Genomic DNA, 21,398 nt, shown 5'->3' with positions numbered 1-21,398 from the left:
GCCCTGGCATTTATACTTTTCACAGGATGGTTGTTCCGGAACACCTCTCCTTCCTAAAGCTTTGATTATTTCCTAGAGAAAACAGTCCTCCTGGACTCCCAGGTAGCATTGCCTCCAGATACCGTTCTAGTACGGGCTCCCAAGTTAGCTCTTCTCGTTTCCGAATGTTTATTTCCCTACTTACGCAGAAATTGAAGTTTGTAACTTTCTCTTTTAGTTATGCTATAGACATGAGTTGTTTTATTTTCTCTCCTTGTTGATCTACATTACTTTTAGAGAATATTTGAAAAATTCAAATTTAGTTTGCCGCCATTATCCAGTAGGAACCCAGAAGCCTGCAAATTCATTTCAAGAGTAACTCCCTGCCTTAGTAAATGGTTGCCACGCAACTGTAATCACTATACATCATTTTTTTTAATGTTTATTTATTTTTGAGAGAGAGAGAGCGTGGGGGAGGGGCAGAGAGAGATGGAGGGAGAGGATCCTAAGCAGGCTCTGCACTGACAACAGGCAGCCCAATATGGGGCTCAAACCCACAAACCATGAAATCATGACCTGAGCCAAATTCAGAAGCTTAACCGACTGAGCCACCCAGGTGTCCCCACTTATACATCATTTACACTTAAATTTATAATTCCATTGACTTGACATAGAAACTTGTGATGCTCCACTTTAGCTATTTCAAATTTCCATGGTGAAATCAGAAACTCAGGCTTAAAAAAGTGTGTTTTACATCTATTGAAATCTCAAAGTTTGGATGTCAGATATTACTCGTATTATTATTTTATTTAAGAAATAGAGACTCCGTTTGCTCAGTGGTGGGGATATGTTTTTGAGATATACATGGCACAATGAAGGAGTTCCAAGGAGAAGTTCTGTTGAGACTATTCCAGGTCCAGGGCTGTTCCAGTGACCTTTGCAGCAGGGCTTCATGGAACTTCTATAGACCTGGTATCAGAGCTTGGCTTTTCTTCACATCTCCACTCAGTTCTTCTGTTGGTACTAAATGTCCTTGTCCTGTTTTATGACTTGAGATTACCTGTGACAAGTTATGACTCCTCCATTTTCTTTCTACTTTATAATCCCTTGAAGAGTAGCCTATGCCTGGTGGGTGTATGTGTGAGTAAAAGTTGCAGAAAGAGTAGTATCTCTAGCAAGGAGCTGTGGGTGCAGGAAGCACCCTGATTATCACATCAAACACTGCAGGGGGAACTAGACTGCATTCAGCTGAACTCCTTGCTTGGCCAAACCTATGATGACTTTTTCCTGAATGATGGACTCTAAGTTTCATGTATTCTCTATAGCATCAGCATATATGAGACAGATACAGTATTGGTGACATAAATAAGAGTTTGGAAATCAAAATAGGCAAAAGTGGTATGCGGGCTTAAGTAATACAACTTGATGATATGCATTACTATTATGAAGCCTAAATTGAAAGTAAAATTTATGACTTCAGGAGAACCAGCCATAGTAGCCCTGTTCTACTTCTTAAGATTCCATATCATTAACTCACAGGCCATTGGAATTTTTTCTAAGGAGAGGCCCTAAGACTAAAATCATAGACTACTAAAAGTTTTTGTTTAAGAGGTATCTATTACAACTACGTAGTATCAAACACTTAAGATGTTTGAAAGCAATACACAGTATCTATAAAAATGGGAAAGGGAAGACTCCTAGGTACAAAAATGTCTATAGAAAGTTTAGGGAAGGAACTTATGTTTAGGGAAGGAAATTATGTGTAGATTACTATTTTAAGTAATAGTAATATTTATGGTAAATATTAAATAGTAATATTTAAGTAATATTTTGCTATATAAGTAATGGGCTTTCATTATGGAAAAGTTCAAAAGAAACAAAACTTATTTAAAATTGTTCTTCCCAGAAACAACCACTTTTTTTCCAGTCTTTTTTCACTAGGTGTATACACATATATCATTTCTTTAAAAATATTTAACTTAGCAGGGTGCCTGGGTGGTTAAGTCATTTAAGTGTTCAACTCTTCATTTTGGCTCAGGTCATGATCTCACGGTTTCATGGGTTTGGGTCCACATCAGGCTCTGTGCAGGCAGAGCAGAGCCTGCTTGGGATTTTCTCTCTCCCTCTCTCTCTCTGCCCCTTCCCCACTCATCCTGTCTCTGTCTCTCTCTAAATAAGTAAAAAAAAAAATACTTAATTTAGAAAGGTTTACTTAAATAACAGATCAACCTTTCCATACTGTTGGCTGATAAGCCTTTTAATTTAACAATAGTCCAAAAAAAATTCTCATGTCATTAAGTAATGTTCAATATATGATTTTTAATTACTACATAGTATTCCAACACCTGGATGTGCAATCATTTACTTAACCATATATTGTCAAAGTTTCCAAATTTTCACAATTATAAATAATGCCATGATAAAAACTCTTGCTTCTAAATCTTTGTGTAGATCTTTGGTAATTTCTCCTATTTTTTAAAGTCTTTTAATATTTATTTATTTATTTTTGAGAGAGAGAAAGCGTGCACAAGTGGGGGAGGGACAGAGAGAGAGAGGGAGACACAGAATCTGAAGCAGGCTCCAGACTCTGAGCCATCAGCACAGAGCGCGACACAGGATTCGAATCCATGAACTGTAAGGTCATGACCTGAGCCCAAATCAGATGTTTAACCGACTGAGCCACCCAGACGCCCCTTTGGTTATTTCTTTTAGATATACTGCTAAATGTGAAATTTCTGGGTCAAGTAGTATTTCATATCTTTTTAAGTTTTTGATGCATTATTTGGTAAGGTGCTCTCCAGAGAATTGTGCCAATTTTACTCTTTCTGTGGTAACATCTTAAAGTTTCCTTTTAAATGAAACTCCATTTTGTGCTCGCTTCGGCAGCACATATACTAAAAGAAACTCCATTTAAAGCTGTGCCATTACTTTTCTCAGGATCCTATCTGGTCCACCAGGTATAGCAGACTCAACTCAACTCTTAACCTCAAGGTTATATTTAGAATTATGGAAATACTTCTATAGATCAGTAATGCTGCAAATGAGACAGTATAAGCAATATAATCTGACAGTGAATTAGAATGCGTTCCTGTCTTGTGCCTGCTGTGTGCAAGCATTCTGCTTTATCCTGGATAACAATCAGACAAAGGGAAAGGGGGCAGGGAGGAAGAAAGAAAGAGAGAGAGAAGGAGGGAGGAAGGAAGGAAACCTACCTCTCTTATTTGGATTGATTGGGCACTCACAATATGTTAGGCACTGAACCGAACATGCATGAGATATGAGTCCTGCCCTCTGCCTTATAATTCTGTGCACCATGAATCATAAGGCCTAACATGACCATGGGCGTCTGGGCCATATGGGGCAGGCAGACTACAGGACACCTGTGCCCCACATTTGCAGGTGGATTGTGTGAATAAGCCTTAGTATCTGTGGAGCCTGGGAGAATGTGAGGTTTGGGTGTCTGTTTCAACTCTAGAATAATACAGAAAACTTAAGGGATTCCTGCAGGGATACTTTGAGATAAGTGGTAGACTAGAAATAAGTGATGGGATGAGGAGAGAAAAAAGTCTCGTTCCGGCTTCTCCCACTGTGTCCCCTCCAGGGGAGCCTGTGCCACTGGGAGGGGGCCAGGTTCCTCTGTGTGGTAGCTTTGAGTTCCCAAGGTTTTCAGAACTGCTCAGGGAAGGGTATGGCATGGATAGAGAGACTGTTTTCTTGTGAAGACAACACTGTTTTCTTGTGAAGACAACAGGACAATATGCAAAAATGGGCCTCTCATGAATAATCAGTAAGGCTGCTGTGGACCTGGGACATCCTGTAGTGCTGAGTACAGTGGTGCCAGTGCCGTTTGTCACACTGCAGGGAGGTGTGATGGGGGATGGGGTTGCTTGACTGAGAGTAAGAGAAGCCAGAGTTTCTATCCTACTCTCCGACAGTTTCTTGGTTAGCTCAAACTGGTGTGCGTTAGAGGCACAATTGTAACAGTGACATAAAAATTCCAAATAGCCCTTCTGAATAGATACACATTTAGAAAATGCATAATAAATGACATATAGTGAAAATGTAAACAAGCCATTTAATAACATTTTAATGCTTGATTCTGATCTCTTAATTAAAATGTGCATAAAAGAAAACAATGGTAGAACATCTGTGTGTGTTATTGGGATAGCAGGATTTATGCTGCACCCTGGGCTTTTTTGTCCGCTTCTCAGTGTGTGTGCACACATGGGAGGGTCTCCTCTTTGAGGCACAGTTCCCTGTTGGAGCCCCACAGGTTCCGTGCTCCCACCCACCATCTCTAGGCAGTGGCTCCCTCCTCTTTCTTTCCTCTTATGTTAAATACTATGGGGCTTGTCTGCTGCTGCAGTCAAACCGCTCTCAGCATTCGATCTGAAAGCCACTCTTCACCCCACCCCTATAACCTGAAACCCTGACCTAACCCTGACTCACCCTTGTTATCTCAGCAGATGTACACAGCATTACCTAATGGTTTTGGCCTCACTGCATAATCTCAAAGAGCTCTGGGGAGAGCATGGCCCTTTGTATCTGTGACCTTGCCACAGTTATTACCCAGCTGGACACTATGTGGTTTAGATGTTAAAGACAGAATTTCTACTCACCCCTGGTGGTGATTGTTTAAAAGTTGTTATTCATCTGGGGGATGGATCTCCGAGCTTCATTTGGCCCAATAGTTAAATGAGAGTAGCCACATCACAAAAGTCGAGGCTTACTAAGTGCTTTAAGATCCTCCAGTGAAAATGTTACACTATGAGATGCTTTCATTTCTAGCATTACTTGGAACACACCTGATCACCAATCTGGCCTTTGATTAAACAAGCACAGAAAGTACCTTACTTCTTCTTTTACTCCCAAAAGAATTGTGTATCATTTATACAATGGAAAGACACAGCCAAAAGGTCTTCTTAAACATATAATAATTAATATTTAATGGCCTCCTTTATGAGGAGGACATTGCTGTGGGACTATCTCTAATCCTCACAATGTTCCTACAAAATGAGTGGTTTTATTCTTCATTCCACAGGTAATGAAACTGAGATTCAGATCCATTTAAGTGATGCGCCTAAATCTATATTGTTAATCAGTGGAAGACTTGGGATTAAAATTCAAGTCAGTCTCCCTCTCTCTATCAAGGCCATAATCCTACCATAGTATCAGGCCCTTTCAACGCTAGCTCCCATTTCCTGGAGACAGTAGCTAGATCGAGTTCTGAAAGAGTTAAGTCAAATGCACCCTGTTTGTGACAAATGTCTGAAACTTGTTTTTATAACTTGGATTTAATTCACAAATAAAGAGTAATTATCAATATGTCACAGATGAAGAGCTGCATGTATGGATCAGTGCAATTTCTGTTCCTTGGCTTATGGATGCAGTATGCCCCAGGGAGTTTCACAAACCCACATGGCATCTCCTGGTGCTGGGTTCTGTGTAAGCTGAACAACGTGTAAAACTCCTGTGTGTCGGGATAGCTCACAACTGGTTACTATCCGAGGAAGTCTGTATGAAATTACCATAGACATGTTTTCTTTTCTGAATTTGTTCTTAACACTTCACTGGGAGTGAAATACCATTTTTTGGTACTGGCTTTGGATTTTTTGGAAGTGTTGTCCCAAGAGTAGAAGAGGGGGTGCAGTTCTTTCTTCCCTTTGCTACCCTCCTTTTGCCTTCTTGTGCCTCTATATCCCACCTGATTCAATTTTATCAGTTTGACATGATCTTTTGATGGAGAAGACATACAATGTTCATAGGCTACAAGTCATTAAGACTTTAAATCACATAAGACTACCCTTGGGGTGATTTGGGGGGCCTGAATTTTACATGTTTCAGTTTTCTATTAGAGGGTTTGCACTAGAACTCACACCTGTTCCACTCCCCTTTATTTTTTTCTCAGTCTGAGAAGACCTCTGCTTTAGGCTTATTATATATCCTGAAACAGATTTATATCATGCTTAGGCTGTGGTACTGGGGTGGGGGTGGGTCATAAAGGCATTCAGATGTGTATTAAGGGAAAACATCATGATCTAGTGGGAACAGCACAGGGTGTGGAGTATCATAGGAGCTCAGCTTCTTTGCTTCCTAGCTGTGTAGCTTTGAGTGAGTTATGTAGTAGTCAGGCCTCAGATGTTTTATCTGTAAAATGGACATGAACAAGAATACCTACTTTGTAGAGCTATTGTGCAGACTAAATGATATAGCACATTTATAACATTTGGAAGCAGGCCTGACTCGCATTGAATGTTTGTTGGCTGCTTACATTTCATGCAGCAAAGAAAGGGGAAAATAGGAAAAGAGTGGAAATTAGAAGGTGATAATTGGGTTTCAGGTCAGCATAGTAGAGCATTTATCTAGAGAAGGCAGAGTCCTGGGTTCTGCTTCCAGGTCTGCCGCTAGAAAGCCGTCAGACCTTCTCTCTTAACCTCTCAGTGTCTCTGTTTCTTCTTCTTAAAATGAGTAAGTCAGAATGCATGATCTCTATTTAGCTATATAGTTTCACTTTCTGAAGATTTTTCTCCTTCCCAGGGTAGTCTGTGGCTGTCACTCCTGAGTGTGTAAGTCTCAAAGGCCAATAGCCAAGTATCAAAGACAGGCCTATTGTTAACATACGCTTTTCCCTGTAGAACTATGTTTACATGTACATTTATGTTCTTGGTATATTTGTCATGTGTCTGAGTATTTATGCACCTGCATGCTTGTTGAAATAAGCACACTAGCATACATTCATACATTTTTGTGGGTATGTGTGTTTATATATAACCTATATATATACAGTATGTGTGTATATATATAAATATATGTCTGTGTGTATGAGAAACAGATGCACTGTAGGCAGATAAAGCAGATAAATATAGATCCAAATAGAAGCAAAGCATATAAATATAGACGTTATATAGAGTGAAAGCAAGCAGATCAGCACCATTTCATTATTGCTTGAAGTCTTTGTAATAAAAGAGTTGAAAATCAGTAAGTGACATTGAAATTATTGATTGAATGACACTGTCAGATCAGAAGCCATGGTGTAAGGTAAGAAAATAACCTGTCTTTCAACTTTGAGGAGCAATTAGCAGGAAGATTTGTTACTTTTAATTATTTGATTTATGAAAGTTTTTAGATGGTATGTAGTGTGATGTTTTCTTAAGAGTACAGATATGTCACTTTTTCTAAAAATACTACCAGACAACAAGAAATAATACACAGGGAAAGAACACCTATTCCAGTCCTGAGAAAGGACTTGATGAAGGTGACAAGATCCCTTTTGTTTGCAGGCTGTGACTGGCAGCCCCTTCCGGTTCCTAGTTTCCTACAGACAAGTTGGTTTTATTCTACATTATTTCTCACAAGCCCTTTGAAGTCTGTAAGGAAACTCACCTAAGGGAGATATTTGAAGCACAAGGCCAAAGTCACCATTGTTGAGTTATTTTTGTGGGTACGCTTGCAATTGTTAGTGAGTGTGTTGTGTGAGTAAAACTGGGCTGTCCCATCTGTTACTTTCATGTCACTGTTTTTACCAGTCAAAATAATTGTTTGTGAGTTTTTGCTTTATTTTGTTTTGTTTTAGCGGAGAGGGTATTGTGAGTTATTTTTAGCAGGTTTGAGTTAACTGTGTAATTTTTTTTTAACGTTGCAAGTTATTATCTTGGTCATGCATTTAAATACTATTTGAAAATAAGGAGGGCCTCCTATTTTCTCTCAAATCTCATCTGTTTCCTTAAACAGATCTCATCTCTTCTTCGGCTTTGTTGTTAAGACCATGCAGAGAAGCTAACATTTGAAGAAAGTCCTTGAAGTTGTGCAGATATGAATCTTGCTTTTGCCTGAGCAAAACTGTCAATGTTGTTGTTGTTTCTTTTTCTGTTGTTTAGTTTACTGTAGCTTTTCCTTATAAGGATGAGAAAAGAAGGCCAGGAAGACACTCTAGTTCTCTCCTGTTTCGTGCTTCTGCTAAGCCAGAAGTTAGTATTTCTTCCTTCCTGCTCCCAATCAAATTTAGACTTAAGGCAGACAAGGAGGAAAGGACAAAGCAAAGGATGTATTAAAAGTTGAGGAATAAATGTGTGCTGCCGAAAGAATTATTAATTCATCCTTTCAAATCTGTTTGGCTACAATTACTTTTTTGTAAAGTTCTTCACCAAACTAGGATTTTAAAAACATATTTGAAACATGTCCCCGGGGGCTTGAGAATAGTACGTCTCATACACGCACACACACACACACACACACACACACACACACTCTTCTTTTCTTTCTTTGTTCTTTCCTTTTCTCCTGCCTTAACATATTTATTGTTTAGCTTTTGACAAGTACTGTATATAGTAAATTACCAGAAATTTTGGCAAGGGAAAAAATTATATACACACACACAAATCATATATACCCATATACACACATACACACAGTCATTAAATTGTTATGTATTAATCATCTGATTTGATATGAATTATATTTTTTAAACTATTATCTAGTTATTTAGTATAAATCTTTAAAGAGATTTTTATAAACACTCAAATGTCTGATTTAAAGGTTCCCAGGAAATTGTGCATTTTCTTATCTATGACAAAAAAAAAAAAGCATTTTCCAAATATACATTTAGAAAACAGGGATTTATTGGAACCAAGAGCAAAGCAAGAACCTGTTTCTTTTTAACAGTCATTTACCCTTCCCACCTCCTACTTGGAGCTTGTGGTGGCTCTCATCATTGGCTTTGTGGTGTTTTACAGTGTACCTGTGGGCCTGGGAGTCAAACAGGTCCTGATCCTCACCTGCACAACTTTTTAATTGGCTGTGTCCTTAAGCAGGTTAGCTGACAACCCTTCGACTAGGTTGCTAATCTCTGAAACTTAAGCCAATCTTACTTACTTCACGGGGGGGGGGGGGGGGGGGGGGGGGCTTTGCCTTAAATGGAATAATGTTAATGAAGTACATGGCATGTAATATGTGCTAAGTAAATGCTAGTTTCCTCCTGGCCTATTAATTTTAATGTGAGTCTGTGACTCCCTCCTCCTGTCCCTCGTCACCACTGTGAGCATCTTTCTGCAGCCATTAAACACCAGAGCCAATGCCAGAGAAATAGGAGCAATGGGTTTAAAAAAATTATTGATTATGCGATACCCACCCTGAAAATGGGCATATAAGGAAACCATCAAAATTCCTGCCTCCTATAATTGTAAGTTTTTCTAGTTAGCAAATAAGAGCAAAAGACTTTTCAACACAGCGTTGCCAAAATCCTATTCAGATCAATAGAACAGAATGAAATATCTATCCAAGTGATGTACATTAAACCTTTTAAAATAATAGGACACCTTTTTATTTTATTGCTCACTCATATACCAGGCTAATGTCCTTCATCCCACAGTGGATGTTGTTCACCTCAGCTCACTGTACGTTTAGACTCCTTAATTAGCACCTACTCTTTTTTGGGAAAGGTATGTGGTCAGAATCCAATGTCGTTGAAATTTCTGAATAGTTGCTTTATGTTTTCTCTTTTAAGGAATAGGGAGGGAAAAAATACTTCCCAATCTAAGATATTTGGAGCTATGTTTCAGCCTAGAGCTGATCATTTGTAAACCCCATAAGAGTTAACATTTATAAAGGAAACAATGACACAATCTTAATTACAATGATTCTGGCAGCAACATTTCTGTTATCCAGGGACTCTTTTTCTCGAAAAAGTCCAAGTTTTCTTTTAACCTCCTCAGACTTCACTTTCTGTGTAGCTGCAATTTTGGTATGCAACTCTTTCTGACTTTTTTTTTTTTTTTTTTTTTTTTTTTTTTGGAATTGAGAGAGTTTGGCCAGTATCATGAAGCCACATTCAGCCACTAGGATTTCTCCCGACCTGCTCCTGCTATGCCATAATTAGTCCCAAAATAATTGTGTCTGTGGAATGGAAAGAAAGAAAAGGGAAAAGAAAGGTGACCTGGTGTAGTGGAAAATGAGTGGTCTGGAGATTTCTTGTGACAGGAGGCTCCAGTCTCATCGACGATGCAGGTCTCTACAGCTGTAACATCCTATGACAGACCCTACAAGTTGTCAGTGTCCTGTTGCACATTTTATTTTTTAATTTGAATATATGCCAAAGATATATTTATTGTATATTGTTAAATTTAAATTTTCTCTTCCTTTATGATTTCTGAGGCTCTCAAAGCACATCAACAAAATAATGATGTTTATGAGGAAGAGTAACAAATAAAAGTTGGTTCTTCAGATGCAAAGTGAGAGAAAGGAAAGCATTTGAGGTCAGGAATGGGCATGAATGAGCTAGAAACAGAGTTAAAAGTGACTCTAATCAAAGATCCAAAGAATAAGAGGAAGACGGGAAAGAGGAGAAATGACTAAAGATAAAAAATGAAGTATAAGATAGTTTTAAGGTGAACATTGTTACATAATGTAAGGATTCCTTATTAAAGAATCATTTCAAATCTTTCGCTATGGCATTTAAAATAAGACACATCCTGAAACTAATATTACACTGTATGTAAACTAACTGGAATTTAAATTAAAACTTTAAAAAAAGAAAGAACGGGCTAAAAATAAATAACTAAAAATAAAATAAAGTAAGATTCCATTTATACAACATTAACCTCTTCTATGCTGTGGGGAAGTGAACTGTGAGCTTTAGACACTAGTCCCAGCTTTATCTCAAAATATATGTCCCTGAGAAAATTACCTCTCAAACCTCAGAATCTTCATAAATGAAATAAGGGGTCCAGCAAGTTCTCATTCATGTTTTAGAATTCGTGAAATGAGATGACACATGGGATGGTCTTGTCAACATACTGCCCGAATGTTTATTTAAGGGAGTTACTGAGTTTGAGAAGATTATATCATTGACCGAAGTTAAAAAAAAAAAATTTTTTTTTGAAGGTTTTGACTGAAATGTTGCCTCATCCCAGATGGACTAGCAGGTAGCCCCGCTCTCTAAAAAGTACCACGGCTGCCACTGCCAAACACGCTTTTAGTTGAGTCTTCAACTGGAATTTCTGAGAGATTGCCCATGCAACTTTTCCTCTAAAGGTCTCATTCTCCAATTAGCTGAAAGATGGCATTTCTGACTTTGTAATCCAGAATTTTTGTTCATATAAAACTCCTGTTTAACCAAGAAAATGGAATTCAATACATTCTTGGTTGCCCTGCTATCATAACCTAATCAAAACTCAACCTGCCTTGCCCTTCAACAAAAAAAAAAAAAAAAAAAAAAAAAAACTATATTCTCTTCCATTACTAAATGGCTACATTCTTCTCAGTATTTTTTAAAAGATGAATTATGTTGATATCCCATGACTTTCCCTTTAGAATGTGTCCATGGAAATTAAAATGGACTTTTCTGTGCCCAAGACTGAAATGAAAAATAGTCCAAAAGGGCTGGTGGAAATGAACACGAAACTTCACTGATGCTATCAGCATTATAATTTTTGTTAAGCTTTTTTCCAACAAAATGGAACTGAAGTCAACTGTCCCCAAATAACTGCCCGATTCTTCCTCTATATCAACCTTTTGTGTCTACAGATAAATGATAGAGAAATACAGCTTAAGATTGCCTGTAAATCATTGGAATATGCTTTTCCGAGGCTTTTCTGGTTACTTTGCCCACAGTGACGTGTCTCCTATAATCATTTTACTGTTTCGACAAATACTTGCTGAGCAGAGAGAGTGCGCCAAACACTGTGCTAAGTGCTCAGCATACAACCGTGTGCACACAGCTGTCAATTAATTAAAGCATCCCTGGCAAATGGATGGAGTAAGCATCTGTTTAATATTGAATAAGCTAAATTGGGTGGAGGAGATGATTGGACGATCAGAAATGAAACCTCAGACTCTTGTTCTTTCTTCTGGACAACCTCATGTGATTTTTCCCCGTCACCATTTACAAACCCGCATTCAGAAAGGAAACCAGCTCCCTGCCTTGCCCTCAAGCTGGCTGCTAATAAAGAAAATATCTGCTTATCTTCCTCACATTAGTAGTTGTTCTCAGCCATTGGAGGGCACTCAGGTACAGGAAGGTCCCATGCCTAGCAGCAGAATCAACTTCACCCTTCCTTTCCAGCCTATAATTTGGGAGCTCGCTGTACAGCAGGGGAAACACTGAGGACTAGGAATGTCTACCATCATCCTGATCAAAAGTTATATTTTGAGTTCTCTCCATAGGCATAATATAAGAAATTATTTAAATTTCTTTTTCAAGTCTTGTTCATCAGTTTAGAATCTTTTCTCGTTCTGCCCATTTCTCTTTGACATTCCTGTCTTAGGCAGTTCTGTGGAGCCAAATAATTTGTGGCATATCTTCTTCCAAAGTAAAATAGTGACCTATTCAAAGATTTCTAAATGCATCCTTTATGCAGTTTTCAAAGGAGATGGGTAGAGTGGGACATATTTCTCTTTGCTCCATGTGTCTTTCAAATAATATCTGTGACTAGGTAAACCAGTCGGACCATCGCATAGGCTATCATAGATACAGATTCCCAAATGCACGGAGAGAATCATAAATAAGTGCATAAGGAGAAGTCTGACAGTTTAGTGGAATTGCTTTCAAGTCATTTGACACATTAGTACTTTCAGACATTCACCTGTCAGTGATCCTCATTAGAAATAAGATTGGAATATTGGGGTCACTAGCTCAAAGTCCTTTTTTCTGAGACCTGAACAACAACCAAAAGAGCTAGAGGGAATAAGAATGAAACTATTCTGGACATTAGAACTGTTTCTGTAAATGGGCTCTTTCTCTCTTTCCTCTGTTCCTCTTTTTTACCCTCCCCTTTCCCTCCTTTCCTTTTCCTCCCTCCCCCTCTCGTTCCTTTCTTTTGAGTGCTATGAATTCATTAGATGGCATAGTGTAAATCAATAGTAAACGCTAACCGCCTACTCTGTACTCAGTTACGCAACATCACATAACCGGTACACAGAGACAAAAAGGGAAAAAGCACACACAGCCTTTACATTCAAAAGCTCTTGCATAATTTTACTTTTCCACAGCCAAAAAGAAAAAAAAAGGAAATAACAGATGGGGAAACTTACAGTTTTTTTTCCCTTTTCTCAGACTGTTGAGGAGGGAGTTAGTTAACATCCGTGGCCATTTCTAGTTGCCCTAGGCTGCAGCAAAACATCCCATAATTGTCAGTGCCTCAAATGACTTTAAACAGGATTTTGTGACCCACCATGATGTGGTAAATTTTCCAAGTAATATAAGACTGAAATTATTCTGAGGTGTTTAATGCTGACTTGGTTTTTACTTGTTTTGTGAAAAATCAACAACATTTAAAGTATGAAATGAATTTTAAAATAGAGGATAAGGAAGACGGCTGTGTGTGTGTGTGTGTGTGTGTGTTTGTGTGTGTTTTCATTTGAAAAGTATCCTGATGTAATATTTATGTAAAAAGCCAGTTATATAAACCCTGTCTTTCTCGTGTCTTTTACTTCGGGGGCTGTATAAAGCTCTCATGTTTTTTTCTCATGACAAACTACATTCAAACTCCAAAGTCTTAATGAAAAAGAAAACATCTAGATGCTATAGCACACACTTAATTCAAACTCCATATAGAATTTATCCCCTAAACAACAGTTCTACTTAAAAACTTGCAGTTTCTGGAATTTTCCTTTTGAACTTTCTGTCACACCATTCCCTGGAACACCTTTGGGTCCATTGCACCACCTTTATGTCTCCTAGTCCCTTTGTAGCCCTTCACTCCTTTCCTACACCCCCGCGTTTTCACTAGAATAACTCCCTTCCCAGCATGAGTGGGAACTCGGTGAGATTTGTGTGAAGTTTTTCAGTCTTCCTTCCCTGTTACAATATTTTATTTCATTTAATGGACTCGTGTCCTCTGGGAATCAGACCTACACCTGATGAGGGAGGTTGGAGGACTTGTTGATTTTGTTTTATTCTTCCTTTTGAGTTTCTGCCTATTGAATAGTTATAAAATGGATGCCAAAATGGTAGAGAGAGCCTGACTAGGCATTGTCGGATATCTGCTAGAGGAAGGTAAGAGCAGATGTATGAGGGGTACTTCTGGTGGTAGTTCTGATCGTTCTTAATGTAATCTGTGAGAAGGTGAAAACAGTCAAGGAAGAGGGCAGACATGAGTAGAACTCTTGAGGCACTTCACCTCCTTGTATTTGAGGTCAATAACATTGCTGTAGGTCATACTTTCCTTCTGGATGGAAAAGGCAGATGAAATGGTTCATTTGATTTTACTGAAGGTAAGAGATGAGTGTTCCTTCACTTAAAAAAAAAAGATTTAGGCTATTTCCTAGTTTGTTTACCTTTCTCTTATGTGTTAGCTATTAAATTTATGACTCCTTTTGTATGGGAAAATCTGGTGCATAAAGATAAAAATCAAAGCCAGGCGAATTTTGTCTGGTTTTTCAGGTTTCATTGCCTGAATTTGTCTCTCTTGCAACAACCGAGTGATCAAGAGGCTTGGGATTATCATGTCTCTGCATCTCTGATGATGGGGGCATCTTTAATTGTCTTAATGAATCATGAGTAAGCTAGGATATATTTTTAACCATTTATAAATACACTTCCTGGTTTTTGTCTTTAAAAAAATCTATGGCTCAGGTAGATTTGTTTATGGAAAAATAATGACAGTCAATCAGAATAGTCTTTCACCAGGAAAACATATTCCTATGTATATTTTTTCTAAGTGTCCCTCTACATGTGTTATAGCTGAGTTTAGATTCCAGTATACAATTCGGTTTGTATATACCTGCATCATGTAAAATACCATACTTTATAATACAATTTGAACATGATTATTCCTCAGTAACCAGCGCTCTGTAACACTCTGTATGCAGGGAACGATTTAAAAGACAACTTAGAACTCTATCGATGAGCATTTTCTTGGTTGTCAAAATAGTTGGAAGCATGTATCATAAAAGAAATAGAGGAAAATGTGTTGAAGTAAAATATCTTTGAACTTTTTTTCTGCCTGTTTCTCAGAATAGTTTTCCATTTTCATCTCGGTGGGTTTTTACACTCTCTGGACCATACTTAGGGCAGAATTGACCTTCCGGCGTCCAATGGCTGCCAACTAATTCCGTTCAGCCTTCATTTTCAATTGTAACCGGGGCCCTGGAAACAGGCCACTTTTAGTTTTTCTTTTGTAATATGGGATCCAGGCTAAGAAGGGCTAGCAGGCCTACGCCTTATGTTCCCAGGACATGCGAGAAGCTAGGGAGAGTTTTAAACATTTTCTCATTTTTCAGAAGTCCTTCACAACACTTTCAACCTAACTTCTCCTTGCTGTTGGCATTAGTAATAGATAGTTTTAAATGCTGTGACAAGACCCTTAGCCACTGATTTACCTTTCCCAACAGAATTACTCTAGTTGTGCGTATAGTAGCATATAGTAGCCCCTTCATAAATATTTTACCACGTTTTTATGAGCTGATGAGGGACCTGCTGTGGCACTTTCCTCCCAGTGCTTACGCAGGTGAGCAGTAAGCCACAAGAGGAGTAAAGGGATAAGATGAAGTCAGATGCAGCGCTCAAGTCCCAACAATGGACAGATAACCCCATTTTATAAGAAACCCCTTATTATCCTGCCTCTGTCTTTATAAAAGTAGCAAATTGCAGAAGTCAATTTTGTGTATTTCCTAGAGGTCCTTTTCATTGGTCAGTGCTGCGAACAGTGGGTCATTTAAAAAAACATAATTTTTGGCAAGCTACTTTGGTGGGTCTCATTAAGTTTCATATGCAGATGTGTCAGGAACTTAGGAAATTCTGGGTCTCAAACATATTCCTCTTGCACTGTGCTACAGGGTCCTTTGAATCTTGGCTCTTCTCATTTTCCCTGGACAATTATTTTTTAGATTTCTTTTATTTATATAAGTCTTAGGATGATGAATATAGACAAATTTATATAGTTTTTCTTTTACGTAGTTTCATTACTTTTAGTTACAATAATTCCAGATCTTTCTAAATCTATGTTGGCTTCGGTTAGTTATGCTGGTTATTTTCAAGGCGTCATTCTGGTGGTGATATTGGGGGTGGGAGGTGATCTCTGATAAACCATCTATGGCTTCTAAATTATAAAAGCAGAGGAAAAAACAAGCATGTGGAATTATTGATAGACTGCTGCTTGTTAGGCAAGCAGTTTTTAAAATGCAGATTATATAATATTGGGGGATTTCGTTGCTCCACAGTAGAAGCTTTTTAAATGTTAATTTGGGGTTTGTTTTGTTGCTCTGTGACTTAGCATAAAAGGTTTTGGTTTTAAAAGGTTTCAGTTGACTCGTTCCATTTGTCTTACAGGACTTGGAATATAATACTATACATTTATTTATGCTCATGAAGGAGAATAAGGCCAGTAACTCACAACTCATGAAACCAGGGGGTAAATAATCCATAACTTGCTCTCCCACCACTGCCGCAATATTTATATCCAGAACACAAGTAACAAGCAACCAAAAACAAGAAGAAACCAGTTTGTTTTTATTTACAAAATGTTTAATCAAAAGTACAGTAAAGTTCAAATGGAGCTGCAAATCCTGGTGGTTCACAATGGTTTGATTTATTTTTTCAAACAGACCATGGATAATTAACCATAAAACATAACTTTCCCAATACAAGTTACAGTGCATTTGCAGAAATGGGCAGCAAGTCTTTCACAACTAGTTGCAACTGGCTGGAGCCCTTCGAGCTGAACATGCAGACCGTTGCACGCGTCACCTTCTCAGCACACCCTTGTATGTTCCTTCCAAAAGGAAGCATCCTTTACTCTTCCTACAGTGTCACCGAGGCACCGTCCCAATGTGAGAGGCGAATGGGTTATTTTACATGATCACCGTGTTGTCGTACATTTATTAAATACCCAGGGTTGACCGTATTCTTTTCATTTCAGAATGTTTCACCATCACTAACTGGATATTTCTCACAACATTGCTGTCTGGTAAGTAACTTTCATTATTTCTAAATGACAGTCTAGAATATTGTGGTGCAAAGAAGTCAAGTACACCTCTCCCAGCCTCTGAGAGAATTCAACCTGAAGGCTGTGGTGTGTCCACCACCTCCAAGTACTATTTGAACAGAACGTATTTTGACGTTGGTGAACAGTACATATTTTATATCCAGTTTGTTCATTTGAAATACCATCATTTAGAATGATAAGACATGTGATCCCAAGTACCTATGATCACAGATTTCAACGAACATTTCACAATGATTTTGCTACGCAGAGGTGGAAGCATTCAAAGGCCTTGTTTGGCAGGCTCTCTGGAGATATATATTTCCAAAGGAGACGCCTCAATGGACGTCTCCATGTGGATATTTTCCATGTGGAACATCGGATGCTTTGGCATTAAACAAACAAACACAGAACCTTCCAAACACATTTTGTGATGCTTTCAACTACTTATTATTATTCTATGATAGGCGAAACATTTGAAATGCATTCGCTTCATTTGAACCAATCTGAAAATCAGACCTGATTGCTCTTGTGCACACCCACAAATGGAAGAGGAAAAATGTCCTTTAGGAGCATGAATATGGATAGCCACCTTTTTAATGAATTAATAGGGCCAAGACCAGAGCTGCAAGTGAGCCTTGCTTTGAAAACTTTGAGGTCTACATGTCTTTTAGTGGAAATTTGTGAAGTTTCCGGAAGGTTGGGACTGTGGCCTTCTTGATTTCTTGAGATGTCAGTGGCTGAGAGGAAGAGTGCAGGTCAGGACTGAGGGTATATTCGCAGAGCATCATCAAGTCAGAAAGAGCATAAAAGCTGAATTTGTAGAGGTTGGCCTGCCCTGAAATGAGAGGGAGGAAGACGAAAGGGGGTGACTTGCTTGGCATCTGATGAGACTCTGTCTGGCTCCAGCCAGGCCGAGTTAGTCATGAACATCATATTCATCCAAACTTTTAAAAGTTACACTCTTGACTTCACTTTATATGAATGTGCATAAAATGGGGAAAATAATCTCTTGGGGCAATAAAGATAGCTTTCTAACAGGGACTTTCTGTATCCATGGCACATAATCCATAGCTGTCGCTGTATTTTTGTTCCTAATTCTGTCGCACATCTACCTCTGAACATATCCATCTCACCAGCGAAGGCCTCAAGCCTTTAGGATTGTTAACTACCCCCACCACCCCATGTGCATTCCCACGCTTTATTTGTTACACTGACTAAAAAGAAACGCGCGTATCAGTGTGAGCGGCCTGCGTCCAGGGACAGGCTTATTTGGTAACTTTAATTTGTTGCTCCCATTGCTTTCATGGCTAAAGGATCTCATCACAAAATGGCCTGAATTTCACACTCTTTCTGGCTTGCAGAGAAGCTGGTTCCTCCCCTGTTTCTGTCCAACACACAGAAAGCTCTTTATGTTTCTATGATCAGATAAAATCTGTATTGACGTTTCTTTTCCTGTGGGTGTATTTCGCTTCTAGGTATGAAGATTTAAAGTATCTGGGCAAAGCTGTGTGTTTGCAGTTTCTCTGTTTTTAGTGAAAAGCTCCCTGGGAAAGGAGAGCACATCTTATCCAGTAATGAATAAATATTTATTTTCATTTTAAAATGATACATGTTCATTAAAAATAATTTGGAAAAACACATAGGAGTAAAATGAAGAAAAATACAAGTAATTATTTCTATAATTTAAATCCAATCATTAGTAACCATTTGATGTATTTCTTTACTCTCATTTTTTCCCTGAGGATATATATATTTTTAAAAACATGCTGTAAACGTACTTTCTACAGAATTTCAAAATTTAACCTAAGAATTTTACATGTAATCACATGGTTCTTATAAACGTCATTTTACGAATGTGTGTGTGTGTGTGTGTGTGTGTGTGTGTGTGTGTGTGTGTATTCATTCCTGAAGAGGAATTGCTTATTTAACCTAAGTGTCCGACAAGAGCATTTTGGGTGTTTTGTTTTACTTTTCACATCTCCACAATATCTTGCATACAAAGAGTAGATGAATCAATCAAAATCTATCAATAATGAGTAAAAGAATGAACGTTTAAATCAGTATATGTTTTTGAATTTTTTATTATGAAAACTTTCAAATACACGAATGTAGACATTACTATAGCGAACTCCCATGTACCCATCACTTAGCTTGCACAATGATGAACTCATGGCCTGCCATTTTCCCATTCTACTACCATGTTACTTTGAAGCAAACCCCAGACATCACAGCATTTAGTCCATAAATATTTTGGGCCCACAAGGACATTTTCATATGTTAATGTTATAAATATTGAGATAAATAGTTCTAATAATTATATATAGGAGTATTTTTCTTCTGAGTATACTGCCATTATGTTTCCTAAAATGTAACAATTGATTAGAAAATCTCAGCAGAGTGTTTCGTAATATTCTTAGATGCATCTGTAAGCCAAAGCGCAATTTGGTTGACTAGAGAGACATTTCACACATTTGGCTAGGTTTCATGGGGGAACTTTTCTTTGACATTTTTTTTTTACTTGCCTCAAACTTAGGATGATAATTTGCTGCTAGTTCTGTATAGCATTAGTTAGACTCATGACGGGATATATACTGTGTTATATACAATTCTGTATCTGAGGTGAAAGGAAAACATAGCTCTGACGAGAAGTCCAGCATGGTTACAGCCAACCCATAGTGGATCAATGTGGCCAACCTGGTTAAACCAGACCTAACTCTGGATTTAAAAGTATCAGGTTTTTTAAAGATATATTGGCAGAAAGGAAAGGTTTCTTCCTAAGAGGGCATTTACAAAGTCTGAAAAGGGAGGAATTATATATTAATAGTCTGAATAATTAAAAAAAAGAAAAGCACTGTGTTTGGGGAAGTGAGGGTCAAAGGAGATGGTTCATTGTATAAAAAAGGGCACTCTGTATGTTGCTTATATGTATTGTTCTAGTTTACTCTAAGAATGTTTAAAGAATCTAGTTTTCTGTTGCTAGACTAGATCCTTTACACACAGAGCTCCACAGATGATGAGGGCTCTGGGCAAATTAGGCTCTCCATAGAGAACCTATACTTAGGGTTTAGTCCTGCTCGCCTTCTTTGAATTGCAGTCAGGGACGGTTCAGTAGCAGTGTGTTGTCCAAAAGGTGTATTCCACTCATCAGAAATTCAGGATGTGAGTAACTATGTAACATACTGCATCAGTATAAACTGGATTTATGTGTTACTCAGGTCTATTTAATCTTAGGAGCACATTTTCCATTGGCCTCGAAAGTGAGTAGCTAGAATATTGATGTGCATAACCCTTGGGGAAGAAAAAAAAAAAGAGCTTCTCCAACTACACTAAATCTCTAGAAAAATATGACGGCTTACAGTATGGACACATACAAAGTATTTTCAGCCAAAGTTGGTAGAGGAAAGCACATTTGAAAAAAAAAAAAGAAAGAAAAGAAAAGAAATAACATAAGCAATAAACTATCCCAAGCAAACAGAATGCATCTGTACAATTTGCCAGACTGGATGGTGTAAACAATGCAAACTTTTTTCTTTCCATTTCATTTTTCCCCTCGGTCTTCTGATCCTCTCTATTTCTCCTTTACCCTGATCTGACATTACTACCATTAAAATGTCCTCAAAAGGTCAGGAAACAATCTGATAGCTTGGCATTGATTGAGCCAGGCATTCTAAGGAAAGAGGTAGGAACTAGCCACTATTTTAAAGCTGCAAAGACATTTTACCATACCCCATAACACCCATATTGTAAAACAGCTAACCTTTTCATCATTATTTTTAAGATTGATATTAACAACAAGACAAGTGAAATAAAGGCATAAGTCTTCACTTCTTCCTGCATCCTTTTCTTATGTGTGTTAATTATATAGCTCATGTCATATAAACCAGAATATAAACTGCCTTTTAAAGATAAGAATAAGTTTGCCCTTGGTTCTCTCTAGCTAATGTGTTATACACTGCACCCAAGTGAACCATCAATGCCTCATTCTGATAATAACTATAATAATAATTATTATTATTAATGATAGTGTTTGCTTCTTGATATGTGTATGAGGTTTCCTTATGCTTGGCCTTTGGGTCTGGTGTTTGTTCAATTGTTGTTACATTTGTGACTGTATGTACCCTGAAGCTATAAAACAGCATTTCTTGGAATAAAGTAGTACTCCATATCCTCTACACCTTTCCCCCTGTGTAAGTTCAGAATCATTGGTGGATGATTCTGCTTGTACAAGGCAGAGAATCCTTTGCAAATGCCTGCATCAAGCCAGGATTTTCATTTTAGACCAAAGACACAGATAGTTGCAAAAGGAAAAAAAAGCGGTTTATTTATATCATCAGATCCATGTTTCCCGAAGTTGGTGTATTTTCTGGATAAACTTTATTGGATATGTAATACATCATCATGTGCAATTACCATAAGGACGAATTATGACATTCTCTGAGTGAGATACTGGGTGATCCTGCTTTACCTGGAGTGATGAGGGAAGATTGAATACCCCATTCA

General features: G+C 38.0%; 1 protein-coding gene across 5 annotated transcripts in view; it reads left to right on the top strand.

The window, feature by feature from the left end:
• The window catches only part of ZBTB20 (zinc finger and BTB domain containing 20), a 785,615-nt gene that overhangs the window by 397,214 nt on the left and 367,003 nt on the right, over positions 1–21,398 (top strand). For all 5 annotated transcript variants that reach the window (XM_043595979.1, XM_043595980.1, XM_043595985.1 and 2 more), the window contains one exon: positions 16,833–16,880. The gene's annotated coding sequence lies outside the window, so the exon portion shown is untranslated. The remainder of the gene's footprint in view (positions 1–16,832; positions 16,881–21,398) is intronic.

This window comes from Prionailurus bengalensis, chromosome C2 (genome assembly GCF_016509475.1).
Source record: "Prionailurus bengalensis isolate Pbe53 chromosome C2, Fcat_Pben_1.1_paternal_pri, whole genome shotgun sequence".
NCBI lineage: Eukaryota > Metazoa > Chordata > Mammalia > Carnivora > Felidae > Prionailurus > Prionailurus bengalensis.
This window is presented reverse-complemented; position numbering and strand designations above follow the sequence as displayed.